The sequence below is a fragment of the Tachysurus fulvidraco genome, chromosome 25, assembly GCF_022655615.1.
Source record: "Tachysurus fulvidraco isolate hzauxx_2018 chromosome 25, HZAU_PFXX_2.0, whole genome shotgun sequence".
NCBI classification, from domain to species: Eukaryota; Metazoa; Chordata; class Actinopteri; order Siluriformes; family Bagridae; genus Tachysurus; species Tachysurus fulvidraco.
In genome coordinates, this window is record NC_062542.1 from 13,576,686 (window position 1) to 13,582,766 (window position 6,081).

Here is a 6,081-nt window from a genome sequence, read left to right on the forward strand (position 1 = left end):
AATTGCTCTGTCACTGAGGAAAGATAGCTAGACTGCCTGGAGGATTGAGTCCTATAGCTGTTCTAAAGTAGAGGATTTGGAGCATATTGACTGAATGTGGCTGATTTGGGAAACTTCGAGACACAGGCTTGTATTGTACAACAGAGGCAATCAAAATCACCAAATAAATAAATAAATATTTGCATTCAAATTAATCTAATTAAAGTAAAAGGTCTCGGTTGTAGTCATTAAGTGTGGCAAGAATTTTAGTGTTTTCTTATGGAAATAATTTTTGTTATAATAAGTTGATACCCAGGGGGTCACGGTGACTTAGTGGTTAGCACGTTTGCCTCACACCTCCAGGGTTGGGGGTTCGATTCCCACCTCCACATTGTGTGTGGGGAGTTTGCATGTTCTCCCCGTGCCTCGGGGGTTTCCTCCGGGTACTCCGGTTTCCTCCCCGGGTCCAAAGACATGCATGGTAGGTTGATTGGCATCTCTGAAAAATTGTCCGTAGTGTGTGAGTGTGTGAGTGAATGAGAGTGTGTGTGCCCTGTGATGGGTTGGCACTCCGTCCAGGGTGTATCCTGCCTCGATGCCTGAGATAGGCTCAGGCTCCCCGTGACCCGAGAAGTTCGGATAAAGCGGTAGAAAATGAATGAATGAATGAAAGATAATACACATTTTTACTAATGTTTTAAGGGAAAATGGACAATATGCAATGATTCCTGCAATGATTGCAATGTTCAAAAATGCTCAAAGTAGACTGGAGTTTAAAAGGTGCTTTAAAGGTTATTTAAAGGTTATTTAAGGAATAAAACATGACAAGGGGAGGAATGTTTAAAGGGAAATAGTCAAGCATCGGTTGTTTATACAGTATTTTTTTTTATGAAAGCACCACCACATTAAAAACAAGAGAATTTGTGGGGGAAAAAGACACAAAAGCAAAAACATTGTAAAACTAATATATTCAGTGAGTAATAGACAGCATACTAGATTGTACAATTATTCTGTGTAATTGTATTGTGAATATATTATTGTTCATTCAGCATATTTTCTCTCAACATCAGAATTCAGGCTTTAATAAATCAACAACTGTCACAAATTTAATGTAACATTTTCCAATTCTTAGTTCTTTCTATATAATAATCCTTTCTGTACTGTATGTACTTTCTTCTGTCCTGATGATGTGTGTCATCAGTTTGCATAATTACCCAGAGTCCCTTGATGCCCAGATTTACACAAAGGAATAAATGCATCATGTCAGTGTTTCTGTTTACCATTCAGAAGAAAATGGAATCACAAATGAAATCAGTTTTTTATTATGGCATTTGTATTCTCTGAGATGCTTTTACCAGCACTTCTATAGCAGCTCTCTCGGGTTTGAGCTGTTTGTATAGGCAGTTAGGGGAGGAGATGGCGATAGGAATAAATAGAAAGAACACACAGATTTTTTTTTTCTTTTTCATATAGGCCTGCACCTCAATGCAGATGAAACTTCTAGAAGTTTGTCCATTAGATTTGATGGAAGGTGTATTTATCATGCATGTCAAATATAGTGTAGCTGTTACTATAGAAACGTATTCCGATATTGTACCATAGCTCAAGCTGCTGTAATAGAAAATAAACCAAAACCTACTGACCAATCAGAGCACTCTGTTGTTTCTAAGCATATTTTACGCTGTTCATATTTTAGAGGATCGCCTGTTTTTAAAGGTCACCCGTGATTTTCACGTGATATTAAACCACACCATAAAGTTCGGAATAAAATTTAAATATGAATCTACTAGATAGAAAACAATTCTGAAAACTTATAGTCCTTTTTTTTTTTTTTTTTGCATTAAGTACAAGTTTTATACCCTATCATGCTCTATTTTTATTCATGGTGTTTGTCACCTTTGTCTCGATGTGCTACAGTAGTGTGACAGTTTAAATGCTGCTATTACCCTCCATCATCATGAACATTTCATTTCCTGTCAGATATTCCTTTCCCACCATTATAACCAACTCATAAATATATGCAGGGTTTTAGAAGTGTTAAAAGATGAATTTGATCCAATACTGTGACAGATAGTGAAGCATTATTGGCACATTGTACTGTACTGTACGTGTATAGATATATATTTTTTTAAATGTCAGGTGTCTTAAATGCCAATTAAAATATGACCTTGTTAAAAAGCCAGACATCAAACTTGAAGCATCTATCTAATTAATTTTTCAGATGATTTTTCAATCATGTAACAACACGATGCTTGTGCACATTCCACTCTGAGAACGTCCGATCTCGTCTGATGTCGGAAGCTAAGCAGAGTCGGGCCGGGTTGGTACTTGGATGGGCGACTGCCTGGGAATACCAGGTGCTGTAAGCTAGAGGACGTGATGGTTCACTGGTTAAGGCTTTCTGTTACTGATCAGAAGGTCGGGGTTCAAGCCCACAAGCTGCTGAAACGTCAATGTTGGGTCCTTGATCAAGGCCCTTAACCTCACCTGCTCCAGGGGCACTGCACTATGGCTGACCCCAGGCTCATAATAACCTGGGATATGCGAAAAACGAAAGCCTTTCACTGTGAGTATGTGACAAATAATTTTTCTTCCTGTATTTTTAATTAAGTTTTATTTATTTTTTTTATTTATCCCACTTAAAGAATATTAACATTCATGGCACTTAGCAGATCCCCTTATCCAGAGTTCCCTTATCCCTTATCCTTATCAATGAATACATTAACACTGGTTCACTAGGTACCATCAATTTAAATCTATGTTCAGGGTTTTTATTTATTTATTTATTTATTTATTTATTTATTTATTTATTTATTTATTTATTTGTGTGTCTTATTTATTCATTCATATAAATAAATAAATAAATAAATAAATAAATAAATAAATAAATAAATAAATAAATAAAAAAAAAAAACACATAAAACAAACAAGGAACTAAGTTTAAGTGTTTCAGGAAGAAGAAATTTGAAGATGGCCATTGAAGATTGTCCATTTCTGGCTTTGTAGTCAAGCTTCTGTGTTTTGAATCTAATACATGCAACTACCCGGATAATGGAAGCCTTTGTTGTTGGGTTCAAATATGGCCAGACTGGTCATACTGAAATCAACCAATCATTATAACAAGCAGAAAGGCTTCTCATCAACCACACACACACACACACACACACACACACACACACACACACACACACACACACACACACACACACACACACACACACACACACACACACACACATGCATGACATAAATAAGTTTAGTTCAGTTTGACTTGAGCATATGAGGATATTTCTCCTTTTTTCTCTTGTACATGTGCAGGATGGTTAATTCATTGCAATCATTGCACAGCACCTCCAAGATCATCCACAAGTCAGAATTTAATATCAGCACCTTTGTGATCTTAGCTCTCATTTCCTGTAAAATGGACATTTTGACACAAAGCTATGCATTTTTGTCTTTTTGTCCGTTACTGAAGCAGGAGACTTTGACAGCAGAACGCGTCCAGCAGATCGGACTGAACGGGAATGAGACAGATGGAAATGATGAGACTACAACTAGAGTTGTGGCATTAATTTCTGTTACCATGAATTCAAATTTATTTGATTTGCCTTAATAAGGGAATTAAGACATAATCTGAGCGAAATGTAGCAGGGTTGCCTGTTCTTTAAGAAATAGCAGCAGTTTGCTCAAATCATTTTAATAATCTCTATTGCATATTTGCTCCATTTAAATTATTTACTAGCTCAGCCAAGCTTTGTGTATTTTGTGTAGGATCTGCGCATATTAAAAAGGAAGCACGCTAGTACGACATAGCGATGAAAAATACAGCAAATGTCTAGTTATTTTTGCAAGGATAAAAAAAGAGTTGGGGTAGTATGGATCTGAAATACCCCTTTCCTTTTTATCTTCCATTTCTCATGATCTCAGCTGAACTCATCAGTGCACAAACTTTCTTTTAATGTAAATGGAGAATGTTTTGATTTCAAGTGTATATTTAACTAACATTGCATATATAGTATATAGTATATTGTTAAGATCAATGATCCATATTTATTAGGGAGTCACTGAAAAGTTACAGAGAATGGTCATAATGCGATGAGCAAAGTCGTGAGGTCGTGCCCTAATGGTTAAAGAGTCTGACTCCTAACCCTAAGGTTGTGGGTTTGAGTCTCGGGCCGGCCACGACTGAACAAGGCACCCCCCCCCCCCCAACTGCTCCCCGGGTGCCGCATTTTGGATGGGTTAAACGCAAAGAACAAATTCTGAGTAAGGGTCACCATACTTAGCCGAATGTCACGTCACTTTCATCAAGAGAAACTGGATTGAAGTTTTAAGCTGCAGCATGGTCCGCTGGAGCACATGGTCTTTAGACCTTGCCTTCTATTTTTCTGTTAGCATATATAAAAATGGAAATTCAAGTGAAACCTTGTGGATAATGTCAACCTTGTGGACAATGTCTTTAAAGACAAAGGAAGAATCTAAACCCTTAGCAGACCCAGAAAGTGGCTAAGGTAGCAAATTCATCAAGGATAGTCACTACAGTCCTTTGTGCTTTTAATAAACTGTGCATTTCTGTGGAATCACCCAAAAATCCACCAAGATTTCATGATTGCTGCTGCCAACAAGCAGTTCCCGACCACATTGCTTGTAATAATATCACTCGCCTTGCCTTGTAGTTTTCTTAAACCGGAATTAGTTCAATTAAAATGCTCCTTTTTCAGAAACAGTTCCTGATCATTTAATTGTTTAACAGCTTTATTAATGCTAAACGACTAGCAGGGAAAATCAGTGTGTTAAAGGAAATTTCCACCCCTAATTTACAATGTGACTAAAACAAGTTTCATTTTCATCCAGAAGACAGAGGTTAAAGCTCATACCCTGGTGTCTGTTCCAGCTCTGTGCTAGCATAGCCACCCAGCAGTGTAATTAGACCTGTTCGTGTTAAAAGTCATGGGCTCAAGTATAACAGACTTAATTGGATATAGTTATCAAATCAAGCACTCTGTTTATTAATCAAAGCTCCCCTGACAGCAAGGTCAGAGATTATCAGTTCAACAAATCACTAAGCCTGGTTGAGTTTTCTGTGAGCAGCTAATGAGAAGTAGTTTATTGCTACATGTTCTCCGCTGTCAGTGCATCCACTGTGTCCGTTTTAGCACCGTTTCACTACACCATGTTGCTTATTATCTGATTCCTTTCTTTCTCCCCGGACTACTTATCAGATATGCTCCGTTTATTTGGCTAATTTCATCGTGTCGTCTGTGCGGATGGTCAACGGAAAGCCAGCTACAGTTTATGTGAGTTTTTGTTTCATTTGAAGAGGAATATTAGCAATAGCGATTTTAGTCTTTTATCATCTTTCTTGAGATCGCATGAGAACTGTAACATACTGAAGAAAACATTACAATACTGTACATTTGTATTATCTTTGGCTCGTGTATAAAGATCATTTGTGGATTTCTGTCGCTGTAAGTAATGTGTGTATTTAATACTTCAGTACTTTCACAAGGTCATAGGCTACTGCTGAGCAAAGTGGAAAAGGACAGAGAATCTTCTGACATCCTGCTCAGCACATATTCATGCTAAATACCGTCCTTTTCTATAAGCCTTTAACACAAGCAAGCTTAAGTTTAAAGAATCTCAGTATGATAGGAATTTAGATTAAAGTGAAATTAAAGTAACTCATCAAGCGTCAAACTTTGCAATCTCAGTTATCTAATATTTTGCTATGAATCTCATTATGATATCGCCCTCAATGTATGAAGGTTATTTCTTATAATCGGTCTCTGTAAAGGGTTTTGGAGGGTTTGATACTTAATATCGCTAATATTTATCTGTAACGGAAGCTTTCACTTTGGACAAAAAGGAAAGCTATTTTACAGGCACTGAAATGTATTTATCTTGTACTGTATATGGTTGCTGGTGGTTAAAAATATCAGATGAGTTTTTTTTGTTTGAAAACCTAGGAATTGATTGATTTATTTATTTTTTTCCATTTTCCATCGATTTCCTTTATCTAATTATAGTTGAATGTATATTCAGCTAAACATTCAGTCATTTGTCTTATGGAGTTGGCAGTGTTTGTGGGGGAGGTTCAGATTG

The 6,081-nt window shown here is 36.9% G+C and overlaps 1 pseudogene; it reads left to right on the forward strand.

The window, feature by feature from the left end:
• Positions 1–2,229: 2,229 nt before the first annotated feature.
• On the forward strand, positions 2,230–2,348 carry LOC113662520 (annotated as a pseudogene).
• The last annotated feature ends 3,733 nt before the right edge of the window (positions 2,349–6,081 follow it).